We start from the raw sequence: 12,512 nt of genomic DNA, 5'->3' as shown, positions 1-12,512 counted from the left end.
GTTGTACACTGTCTCTCCGAGGACCTCCAGAGCATCGAGCTCAGGTGCCCACAGTGGTAACTCGTTCATGCTTTAAGAGCTTCCCTCCCTTCCCACCTCAATTCGCCACCCATCACTGTGCTTCCCAAATAAACTGCTTGCCCCCAATCCTCGTCTCAAGGACCTCTTTGGGAAAAGCCCAGTTAAGACACACAGCTACTGAGTGACAGAGTAAAGATTTGAACTCAGGTCTGGCTAAGTTTAAAGTCCGTACTTTCCCCTTTCCACTGTTCTCTACTGACGGCAAGCGAATCCCAATCCCAAGGAGAGGCTCTCTCAGAACTAGCCTCAGCAGTCAATGCAACTGTGGCCTTGATCCTTCATGGTCAGGGGATCCAGTCTTCCAACCCTCTCTGACTCTAGTCTCCCTCCACCAACCCAGCCAAGGTCCAGTTTTACTCCCTGCTGCTGTTTCCAGCTCCTCAAGGGCCTGACTCATTGCTGCCAGTAAGGGTTTCACCAAGCCACCTGAGACCACACCTGCCTTTGTAGGGCATGGTCACAATTGCTGTGGCACCAAAACATCACAGGCTGCCCCTCTGAGGCCTCTGTCTACCACGTTTGCCAGGGCCACACTACCTTGAACGCCACAATTGCCAATAGCCCTGATACCCTCCTACTGCTTCTGATGCTCTCTCTCAGAGAAGGAGGAAGCTCGTTTTCCTTTTCTGATTTTAGCAGAAAGGTTGAAAGGGCTCATCCTGGCATCCTTTCCATCCTGCTTCTCAGAATCTTTGAGTTGCTGCTTTTCCATCCCCCATATATGGGACTATCACTTCATGTGATACTACATGATACTGTATGGGGCTATAAGTAGTGCAGGCAGGCACCAAGATAAGCCATCTATTCCTCTATGCAGAAGTCTCTCCTTCCCGACTCACAGTCTGTGACTGTAAGGGGCAGTTGGGCATCACTTCTGCAGGATTTATAAAATAATTCAATAAAGTGACTAGATACAAATTAAGCATATAGAAATTGTTTTCCAGAATACCAGCAGTAGCCAGTTTGAAACTATAATGGGAAAATAATGCCATTCACAGTGGTGATAAAACATATGTAAATGCCTAGGAATAACCCTAACAGGAAATGTGAGAGAAACTAACAAACTCTACTGAGAGATTTAAAAGAAGACTTGAATAAAATGCCAAGTTCCTGTATGGGGACATCAGAGAGTGTAAAAAAAAAAATCAAGTCTTTTATAATGAATTTAGCTTATTTCAACTCTAATAAAAATCACAATCGGATGTGGGGGAGAGCAATTCTTAACAAAGTTATTTTAAAGTTCATAAATGGACAAGAATAGCTATGACATTTTTTAAAAAGACGTGTGAATAGGGGCAAGTGTTACTAAGTATTAACACATGGTAGATGGGTGAAGAAGGTGTACAATGAGTTAAAAGAGCATTTCACCAACGAAAGGCTGGCTATGTGCCCAGAAAGGCCCCACCAAGGCATTTACTTTGCATATTTGTCTTCATTCAAAGTTCAATCTTTGCCTTGTAGACTCAGAAACTTGGTGTTCTGGTATTGATCAAACTGAGATGCTGATTTGTTAATGGTTAGATAATTGCTCACCACTCCGATTTAAGTTAAACTGGAGAACTCAACAGGGTTTCCTCACCTCAGCACTATGGACATTTGAGATGAGGCAGAGTGAGTGAGAAGGCAGGCAGGAGTGTTGATTTTTTAACACTATGATCCCTGCCCCCTAGTAACAGATGGCTATTGCAGATCAGGTTAGCAACCTCTCCTCCCATGCAGGTGGAGTGAGAGAGTGAAGTCTGTCCCCCCTTGCTGCTCAGACACAGCTCCAGCCTCATTCCGGGCTGTTTAACACTCCTTGGCTTCTGCCCACCAAATGGCCATCGCTGAGCCCCTCGGGCCAGCTCGCTCTGTCAGCCACATCCCAGCATAGTAATAACAAAAGGTAAATGCTTTCATAAAAACACAGTAGATACAGGCCTGTCTGGAGGCAGCTGATGGCAAAGTCAAGACTGACCCTCAACAAAGGTGAAGTTGGGGGGGTGTCCTTGCTCCACCTCCTACGTCCCATGTATTTCTTTTTAAAAAAATAGATTTTGTTAGATATTTTCCTGATTATAAAAAAAAATAAATGTACCTTGTTCAAAACCTGGGAAGTTCAGAAAAGGATCAAAACGAACTGGGTGTGCTGGGGCAGCAAGTGCTGACGGCGAGAGTCGATTGTGTGCATTTCTTCCCAACACCAAGTTCAGTGGCATCATGCTGGTAGCTTGAAATCCACCCTGGTAGGAGTATTTACACCACGGGAATTGGGGAAAAAAAAAAAAAACATTGTCATTGAGTCGATTCCTACTCATGGCAACCCCATAAGGTTAAGTGCTCAGCTGCTAACCCAAAGGTCAGCAGTTCGAACCCACCAGCTGTTCCATGGGAGAAAGACGTGGCAGTCGGCTTCCGTAAAGATTTACAGCCTTCGAAAACCTATGGGGTCACTATGAGTCAGAATCAACTCGATAGCAGTGGGTTTGGTTTGGTTATCTTTACAGAAGCAGATTGCCAGGCATTTCTTCTGTGGTGCCACTGAGTAGGTTCAAACCACCAACCTTTCAGTTGGCAGCTGATCACAAACCCCTTTCACCACCCAGGGACCTATGGGAATTGTAAACACTTCAAATCAGGGCTTTTTTTTTTTTTAACCAGTTATTAAAATTTACAGCCACACTACTGATTTCCCAAACTTCCCCTTGAGTGCCCACTGCTGAGGTCCTGAGGCTACTCTGAATCTGGATCACCCTCCATCTCTATTAAGCCTTTCCTCTGAACTCCAGAGAAATTCTGCCTAAATCCCTTTTCTTGATGCAGCTTGATTGTGACTCTGTTCCTTACATCAAAATGGCTCTCACTGGACCAGAGGCAGGGCAGAGTCGGGACACTTGTCTGTTTGTCCCACCGTGCTACCCTTTCTCCACAGACCCCAGTGTTGCCCTCACCTCCAGTAATCACTATGGAAACCACATCTGCAGCCCAACTTGGCACTTTCAAGCTTCTACACCTGCTCTGAGAGCAAACCCAGTATTCTCACAAAGGGAATTTCCCAACAGACACTAAATTTTTAACCATTTAGTCTTATTGTAACTTCAAACCCATTGTCCTGTTAAGGTTTTGTGTGCTGGTCTGCCTCTTGGCCAGGCTTGCTCAGGATATGAAGGGGTCTGGTGGCAGCCCTTACGGAACTAGTCTCCAGGTCTGGGGTCCATGGAAGAACTTTAGCCTTGGGGAGGGAACCAGAAGGGGCAAAGCAAGACTCCAGTTCTGGAGGCATAGCAACACCAACCACCAACCACAGCACTTAAGGGACTAAGGATTGGAGATGGGTAGAAGGTCCTTGGAGAAGGACATCGTGCTTAATAAAGTAAAGGGTCAGTGAAAAAGACGAAGACCCTCAACGAGACGGATTGACACAGCGCCTGCAACAATGGGCTCAGACACAGCAGCGATTGAGAGGGTGGCGCAGGACCAGGCGGTGTTTCGTTCTGTTGTACCTGGGGTTGCGGTGGATCAGAACCAGCTCCATGACACCCAACAACAACAGAAGGTCAAAGCAAGGACAGTTGATGGTGGTTTATGGAAAGGATTTAAAAAACACAATGTTCAACAGAATTGCGGTGAGTTCTACTGGTCTAAAACCTGCCTCAACAATTTAACCAGCGTTTCTTTTGCTTTTTGTTCCCATGGAGAGCACTTTTTTACTTTAATATTCTTCATTTCCTTGACGATGGTTAATGGTGTTCAATATGAGGTCGTGGTCGTTCAGTGGTAGAATTCTCATCTTCCATGCAGGAAACCTGGGTTCAATCTCCAGCAAACGCACCTCATACACAGCCAACATTCGTCTCTCGGGGGGCTTGCCTGTTGCTCTGATGCTGAACAGGTTTCAGCAGTGGAGCTTCCAGACTAAGATGGACTAGGAAGAAAGGCCTGGCAATCTACTTCCAAAAGTCAACCAGTGAAAACCCTGTGGATCACAACAGTCCAGTCCCATGGGGATGGTGCAGGACTGGGCAGCATTTTGTTCGGTTGTGCATGGGGTCACCATGAGTCTGGGGCCAACTCGACAGCAACCAACAACCACTATGCTGTTCAGTAGCATCTTGCATTTTACTTTATTTTAAAATATTTTTATTGATTCCCTTGATGATTGGGATATAATTTGATAGAGCCAGAATTCCACCATTTCCATATCTGCTACATTAATTCATGCATTCCTGATTTTCTCCTTGCATCTTATATACAGGCTGGCCAGTGCGGAAGGCATCTATGAATTCAAGCAGTTCCCTTGGTGCCGAGATGTTGGAGGTGCCTAGACATTGCTCCGGGGCGAACAGGAGAGAGCTGTGTGTCAGAAGATACCACAGGCTTGTAAGAAGACAGGCCTACTGGATGAAACACTCCTCCCAAAAAATAAATTCCAGAAAAGTTCACCCAACTCCCCATTAAATAGCAATTCCCACTGCTTATTGATATGTAGGTTGCCATGGAGATAAAAGGAGTTTGAATTGTGAGTGGGCTCCTGCAATGAGAAGAGAAACTTAGCCTAAGAAACTCTAGGTAAAAATGTAGTTCTTTGAGCTGGGCTTGAGACATGGTGTCACCTACTTCCCTGATGCCTGTAAGCCTCACTCAGCAGTAAGGTCTCAAGACTCTGCGAGCCCACTGTTTTGGTTACCTGCCATTGACATCGAGTCGATTCCGACTCATAGCAACCCCACAGGGCTGCCCATAACAAAATACCATCAAGTGGGTGGCTTTAAAGAACAGGAATTTATGTTCTCACAGTCCTGAGGGCTAGGAGTCCGAATTCAGGGCATCAGCTCTAAGGGAAGGTTGTTCTTCATCTCTTACAGCGTCTAATAACTGTTGGCAATTCTCGGCATTACTTGTGTGTGTGTGTGTGTGTGTGTGTGTGTTGTGTATGTGTGTGTCTGTGTGTCTGTACTCCCCTTCGTAAGACACACTCAGAAAGGATTAGGTTTAGGATCCACCCTACAATGGTATGACCTCATTAACACAACAAAAACCAAACCAGTTGCCATGGTGTCCGTCCCGACTCACGGCGACCCCACGTGTTTCAGAGTACAGCTACACTCCATAGTATTTTCCGTGGCTGTGATTATGTCTTCCCAGGCACCTCTGAGTGGTTTCAAACCACCAACATTTTAGTTAGTAGCCGAGAGCTTAACCCTTTGCGCCATCCAAGGACTCCTAACATTTAAAAAAAAAGAAAACTTCTGTTTCCAAACAGGGTCATATTTACAAGTACAGGGATTAGGACTTCAACATAACTTTTGGGGGACACAATTCCCCACCTCAGCCCAGGTTTCCCTGTTATCCCATCAAGCCCAGGACACCATAGCTGCGAAGGCGGTTCCCTGTACCAGCAGTACCATACGTCAAGCTCCCAGAGAAGATGCCCTGTATTTCCTTTGAGTAGGAACAGACTGAGACCCAGAACTCAGGACAGACCGAAGCTACAGACGACGGTAAATGGTATCAGCTGGGGGCTTGGCACGCTGCGGGAGGCCACGGTGTTTCCTCTCGAGGGTCGCCCACTGATTTTCCTACAGCAGGTGCTTCTCAGACTGTGATCTGGAGCCCACGTGAGCCTGAATCCTGGGGGTGTCCCCAGGGTGGGCTCCTGGGCTCACTCAGACCTCACTAAATCAGAACCTGGGGTGGGAGGAGTGTGGGTGGAGGAGGGGGTGGCCAACCGCCCTGGTTTTTCAAGGACTGAATGGTTTCCTGGGATGCAAGACTTGTGGTGATAAAACCCGGAACCAAAAAACCCATTGCCATTGGGTCAATTCCGACTCATAGTGACCCTGTGGGACAGAGAAGAACAGCCCCATAGGGTTTCCAAGGAGCAGCTGGTGGATTTGAGCTGCTGACCTTTTGGTTAGCAGCGGAGATCTTAACCACTGCGCCACCAGGGCTCCAAAACCAGGAGGTCCTGGGGAAACCAGGATGAGACAGTCACCCTAGCCTGGGGTATCGCTTGGAAATGTACAGCAACCAGACTGGGGTTTTAGTCAATCCACACCTGTTTCTGGTGAGGGGTCATAGAGCCAGCACCAGGATCCCTGTAACACAGGCCCCCTTTTAGGCAAATGAGCACAGCAGTGAGAGCTCAGCCTCTGCAGTCAGGTGGCTCAAGATAAAATCCTAGCTCTGCCACCCTCACGCTGTGACACTTCCAGTAAGTTACTCAGTCTTTTAATGCCTCAGTTTCTTCATCTGTTGTTGGTGTTAGTTGCCATCAGGCTGGCTTGGGGTTCATGGCACCCTATGCGCGACAAAGCAACACGCTGCTCCGTCGCCAGGATCTGTTGTGGGTCGGGCTTATTGTCATTGGCTGACTTTCATGATCACTTGTGGGTTGTGCTGTTTTCTTTGGCTGATTCTCAGAAGTAGATCACCAGGCCTTTCTTCCTAGCCTCTCTGAGTCGGGAAGCTCCACTGAGACGTGTTCAGCATCATAGCAACACACAAGCCTCGACTGACAGATGGGTGGTGGCTGCACATGAGGTGCGTTGGCCGGGAATCGAACCCGGGTCTCTGTATGGAAGGTGAGAGTTCTACCACTGAACCACCAGTGCTGGAGATAATAATAGTACCCACTTCATTGTGTTGGAACCCTGGTGATGCAGTGGTTAAGTACTCGGCCGCTAAGCAAAAGATCATCAGTTCAAATCCACCAGGCGCTCCCTGGAAACCCTATGAGGGCGTTCTACTCTGTCCTATAAGGTCGTTATGAGTCAGAATCACCTCGACAGCAAGGGGGTTGGTTTGGTTTTCATTGTGTTATGGAGAGGAGGAAATGAGTACATGCGAAGTCCTTAGAACAGTGTCTGGAACTTTGTAAGCTCTGTATAAGCGTTAGCTACTATTAGTCAAATCTTTCTATGGAAGAGAAAGTATGTGCATTTCATTATAAATCTGGCCTCTGGCTTCTCACCAGAAACTCCTGTGGAACAATGATCTTTGTTAGACTAGGTACAGGCTGTCCATTGTCCCCTTGTTATCTTGGATCATTTCCACATAATCAGAGTAGAGGGCCCCACAGACCACCACCTCCCCCAGGGAAATACACATTCCCATCACCCCGCCCAGCACGTCGGAAAGTGTTATTCTAACCAGAGTCACAATCATTCCTAAAAGGACTTAGCCTTCTGGAAAAAGCTTCTCAGAAATAACCAGCCTTAAACAGACAATGTGAAAAATAGATGACTATGTTGTAGATGACACTGCTGTTAGGGCTAAGTGCTCTGCGCGCTTTATCTCGTCGTATTTATTTATTTTGTATCCTGATAACTTGATAGAACAGATGACTTTCCTCTTACAACTGAGGAAACCGAGGCTCCATTTTAACTGAAGTTGGGTCCAGATCACAAAGGTGGTAGATGGCTGCACTAGGTAAGTGAGATACAGTATCTGATGGGCTCATCTTCCGTTCCAATGAAAAGTTCCCAGTCCAAGCCCTCTGTTACCCAGAAAGAGGTTTTTGGTACTACATGACCCTGTTAATTGGACTAGAGTGAGGTGCCTCCATCCAAAGATAATCAAGTTCGGAGATTAGTTCAAGGACATATACAGCCTTGCTCTAAAAGATCAGGTGGGACAGTTAGAGACTCTCTTTCAGGAATTTGAAGTAAGGAACGCAGAAGTTTGCCATCTGGCAGGAGAAACAGGAGGCAGATGAGATAGACTTAGAACTACAAGAAGTTAAAGACGTGAACAAACTCGGCAGAGGGACCTGGGAGGCGAAAAGAGCAGACTGAAGCAGATGTGTAGAGAGTGGCTGAGACAGGTTGCCCTGAGACTGGATGCAGAACATGGGCTACTGTTGCTGAAGTTCTGAGCTCCCCCTGACAATCTGGACCCACTCACCAGCTCCAGAGAGGGCTCTGCTGTTGGAATTCAGAGAGATTTCTGCCTAAACCTCCCTATTCTTTTTTTTTTTATTAAGATTATTGTAGTTTAAGTGAAAGTTTAAAATTCAAGTTAGTCTCTCATACAAAAATTTATACATACATTGTTATGTGACCCTAATTGCTCTCCCCATACTGTGACAGCACACTTCTCCTTTCCACCCCTGATCTCCCATGTCCATTCAACCAGCTCCTGACCCTCTCTGCCTTCTCATCTCACCTCCGGACTGAAGCCGCCCATTTAGTCTCTTCTATCTACTTCAGCTAAGAAGCATACTCCTCACAAGTATCGTTTTATGTTCCACAGTCCAGTCCAATCTTTGTCTGAAGAGTTGGCTTCGGGAATTGTTTTAGTTCTGGGTTGACAGAGAGTCCGGGGGTCATGATTCCTGGGGTTCCTCCAGTCTCAGTCAGACCATTAAGTCTGGCCTTTTTACCTGAATTTGAGTTCTGCATCCCACGTTTCTCCTGCTCCATCCGGGACTCTCTGTTGTGTTCCCTGTCAGGGCGGTCATTGGTGGTAGCTGGGCACCATCTAGTTCTTCTGGTCTCAGGCTGATGCAGTCTCTTGTTTATGTGACCCTTTCTGTCTCTTGGGCTAATACTTTCCTTGTGTCTTTGGGGTTCTTCATTTTCCTTTACTCCAGGTGTAAACCTCCCTATTCTTGAGGTAGCTTGATGGAGACTCTGTTCCTTACATCCAACGGACCTCACCAGAAAAGAGGCAGAAGAGTATTGTGAAGTGTGTGTCTGACCCATGCACTAACCACTGTGCTACCATCCTCCACAGATCAGGGGTGTTTCCAGGTGCAGAGATGGGCCCTGAAAAAGGGATGAGACATCACAGCTGTAGCCAGTGCTAATTCAGGTCTGCTATCCATATTCGATTCTAAAGTGGATTTTTCCAAAGGAAGTACTAAGGAATGAACTGAAAGCAGCAAACATTCCAGAGTAGGTTTTGTCGGTAAGAAGAGCCCCCAAGTGTTCACTTACAGCTAATTGGAAAATATATATATATATATACAGTATGCCCCCATGTTTACAAATATAAATGTGTATTAAAAATAGAGAAAAATCAGAAGGGAAGACGTACTTATTCATTCAATATTTATCAAGCATGTTCTAGGTGCTCAGGATACAATGGTGAGTAAAAAGGGAAGTAGCTCCTGCCCTCAAGGAGCTTACAGTCTGAGGAGGGAGACCACCATTAGGAAACATTGTAACCTTTCCAAGTGCTGTGAGGGAGATGTGCTGGGTGAAGAACCTTCAACAGCGGCAATTTGACCTGGTCAGCGAGGTAGGCAAAGTCTTCTCTGCTGACTGAGCGTGATGGATGAGCATATATTACCTATATGAAGAGCAGGGAGAAAAACTGCCCATGGAAAATCCTGCATTTCTGGAGGGAATGTAAAATGGTACCACCGCTGGGGGAAACCATTAAGCGGTTCCTCAAAAAGTTAAACATAGAATTGCCATGTGACCCAGAAATTCCAATCCTAGGTATATACCGCAAAGAATTGAAAATTGGTATTCAAACAAATACATGTACACACATGTTCACAGCTGCGTCATTCACAATAGCCGAAAGGTGGGAACAATCCAAATGTCCATCAATGGATGACTGGATAATCCTGTTGCAGTATGTCCATACAATGACATGTTATTCAGTCATAAAAAGGAAGGAAACGCTAATACGCGCTACAGTATGGCTAAACTTCAAAAACTTGATGCTAACTGAAAGAAGCCAGACACAAAAGGTCACATGTACGATTCCATGGTCTTAGGCTGGGTTCTCTAGAGAAGCAAAACCAGTAAAGCATATAAATATATAGAGAGAGAGATTTATATTAAGGAAATGGCTCACGTGATTGCAGAGGCTGGAACGTTCTAAGTCCATAGGTCAGGCTGGAGGCATCTCCTGATTCATGTAGTCGCAGGGGCTGGCAAACCAAAGATTAGCAAGTCAGACAGCAGGGCTCTGGCTCACAGGCTTCAAACACCAAGGAATTCTAAGATCAGCAGGCAAGAAGGCAGGTAAGCTGCTAGCTCCAGTCCCAAGAACTGGAGGTCAGATGAACAGGAGCCATCTGTAGATCCAGTGCGAGCAGAAGTCCATGAACCTTGCCAGAAAGTCCACTTATATTGGATGCAGGCCACACCCTCAAGGAAACTCCCCTTCAACTGATTGGCTACTCACATTCTATCAAATCTCATCACGGAGGTGATCACATCATTATACAATTGCCAAACTATATCATAACTGCCAAACCACTGAGAATCATGGTCCAGCCAAGTTGACGCACAAACTTAACGATCACACCATATGTATGGAATACCCAGAATAGGTAAATCCATAGAGACACAATGCAGATGGGTGGTTACCAGGAGCTAGAAGGCAGCAGGAAATGGGAGCGACTGCTTAATGGGTGTGGGATTTCCTTTTGGAGAGATGAAAACGTTTTGGAACTAGGTAGGTGGTTGTTCCTTAACATTGTGAATGTACTAATCGCTGCTGAATTATTCATTTTGAAATGTTTAGTTCTATGTTACGTGAATGGAACCTCAATTTAAAAAAAAAATTTAATTAAAAAAAAAGAGAAACAAAAACACTTTCCAGGCAGAGCCTATAGCATGGGAAAAACTCCAGCAATAGGAGGAACAATTACAAGTATAACCTCATGTGATTGGAATAGAGAAAGCTGGGCAGAGAGAGCATGGTGCAAGACAGGGCTGGAGAGGTAGGCAGGGCCAGATCACACAGGACCTTATAAGCCAAGTTAAGGAGTTTTACCTTGGTCTTAAGAGCAATTGGAAACCACTGAGGGATTAGGGGAGTAAGTGGGGTGGGGCAGTGTGATGGTTAAGATTGTGTGTTGGCTTGGCTGGGCCATGGTTTGGCAGCTATGATGTAATTTGGCAGCTATGTAATGATGTAATCACCTCCATAATGAGATCCAATAATTACCTCCATAATGGGATCTGCTGTGAGTAGCCAATTAGTTGAAAGGGAGTTTCATTGGGGATGTGGCCTGCATCCAATATACGTGGACTTTTGGGCAAAGCTCGCGGGCTTTTGCTCGCTCTGGATCTTGCAGCTGGCTCCTGTTAGTCTGACCTCTGGATCTTGGAACTTGAGCTAACAGCTTGCCTGCCGATCTTGGGGTTCATCAGTCTCCACAGCCTGTGAGCCAGAGGCCTGCCGTATGGTTTACCAATCTTGGGTTCTCCAGCCCCTGCAGCTTTGTGAGTCAGGAGAACCACCAGCCTAAAGTCTGACCCATGGACTCGGGACTTTCCAGCCTCTACAGTCGCATGAGCCATTTCCTTTACTTATATATGCACACACACACACACACACACACACACACACACACCCCACATATATATATACACACACAGATATACATATATATATATATACACAGATAGATATACATACATACATATACATACACACATAGATATACATACATATATATACAGACACCCATAGATATACATACATATATATATATATATACACACACACACACGCTTCGCTGGTTTTGCTTTTCTAGAGAACTCAGCCTAAGACAGGCAAGGAAGACATAATTAGATATGCACTTTGAAAATATCTGTCTCCAAAAGGAGAACAGATTACCAGAGGGCTGGCATGGATGAGATAGAATGGAAGGGGGCCACTTTGGAGTCCATTACAGTAATCCAGGTGGCATGTCATGGCAACATGGACTGAGGAACAGCACTGGGGATAGAGAAAAGCCGGTGAATTTGAGAGATACAGGATAAAGCCATAGGATTCGGTGATGGATTGGACAAGGGAAAAGGAGTCACGCAGAAAGGCCCTAGGTTTGTTTCTGGAGTGAACGGCTGGATGAATGGAGGTACTAACACTAAAATGGAGGACGTTGGAAGGGGACAGTTAGGAGGGAGAAGAGCCTACGTTTATGTTTAGTCAAGTTGTCTAGAGTCTGAGACACACAAAACGTGGGATGTTAGATGCACAAGTCGGAAGCTGAAAGGAGACGTTTGGTTTAGAGATATAAATCCATTCACTGAAACGTTAAAAGTGGATGTTTCTGGCCATAAGGTTTTGGATGACCTTCGTTTTACTCTTTATGCCTTTCTGTTTTCCCTCAGTTTCCTGCTGTATTCGTTCCCTAGAGCTGCCATAAAAAATTACTGCAAACTTGGTAAACAACAGAAATTTACTCTCTTACACTCCTGGAGGCCAGAAGTCTGAAATCAAGGTGGAAGCAGGGCAGCACTCCCTCCAAAGGCTCCACAGAGAATCCTTCCTTGTCTCTTCCAGCTTCTAGTGGCTGTGAGCGTTCCTTGGTTTGTGGTTGGATTGTCCCAGTCTCTGTCTCCGTCTTCACATGGCCTACTCCTCTGTCTGTGTCTTCTCTTCTGTGTTTTGTAAAGACACTGGTCATTGGATTTAGGACCCACCCAGATAGACCAGAATCTCAAGGTCCTTAACTTAATTACATCTGCAAAGACCTTTTT

The sequence above is a fragment of the Trichechus manatus genome, unplaced genomic scaffold, assembly GCF_000243295.1.
Source record: "Trichechus manatus latirostris isolate Lorelei unplaced genomic scaffold, TriManLat1.0 scaffold00092, whole genome shotgun sequence".
NCBI lineage: Eukaryota > Metazoa > Chordata > Mammalia > Sirenia > Trichechidae > Trichechus > Trichechus manatus.
The sequence above is the reverse complement of the archived record's forward strand: the minus strand, read 5'-3'. Positions refer to the sequence as shown.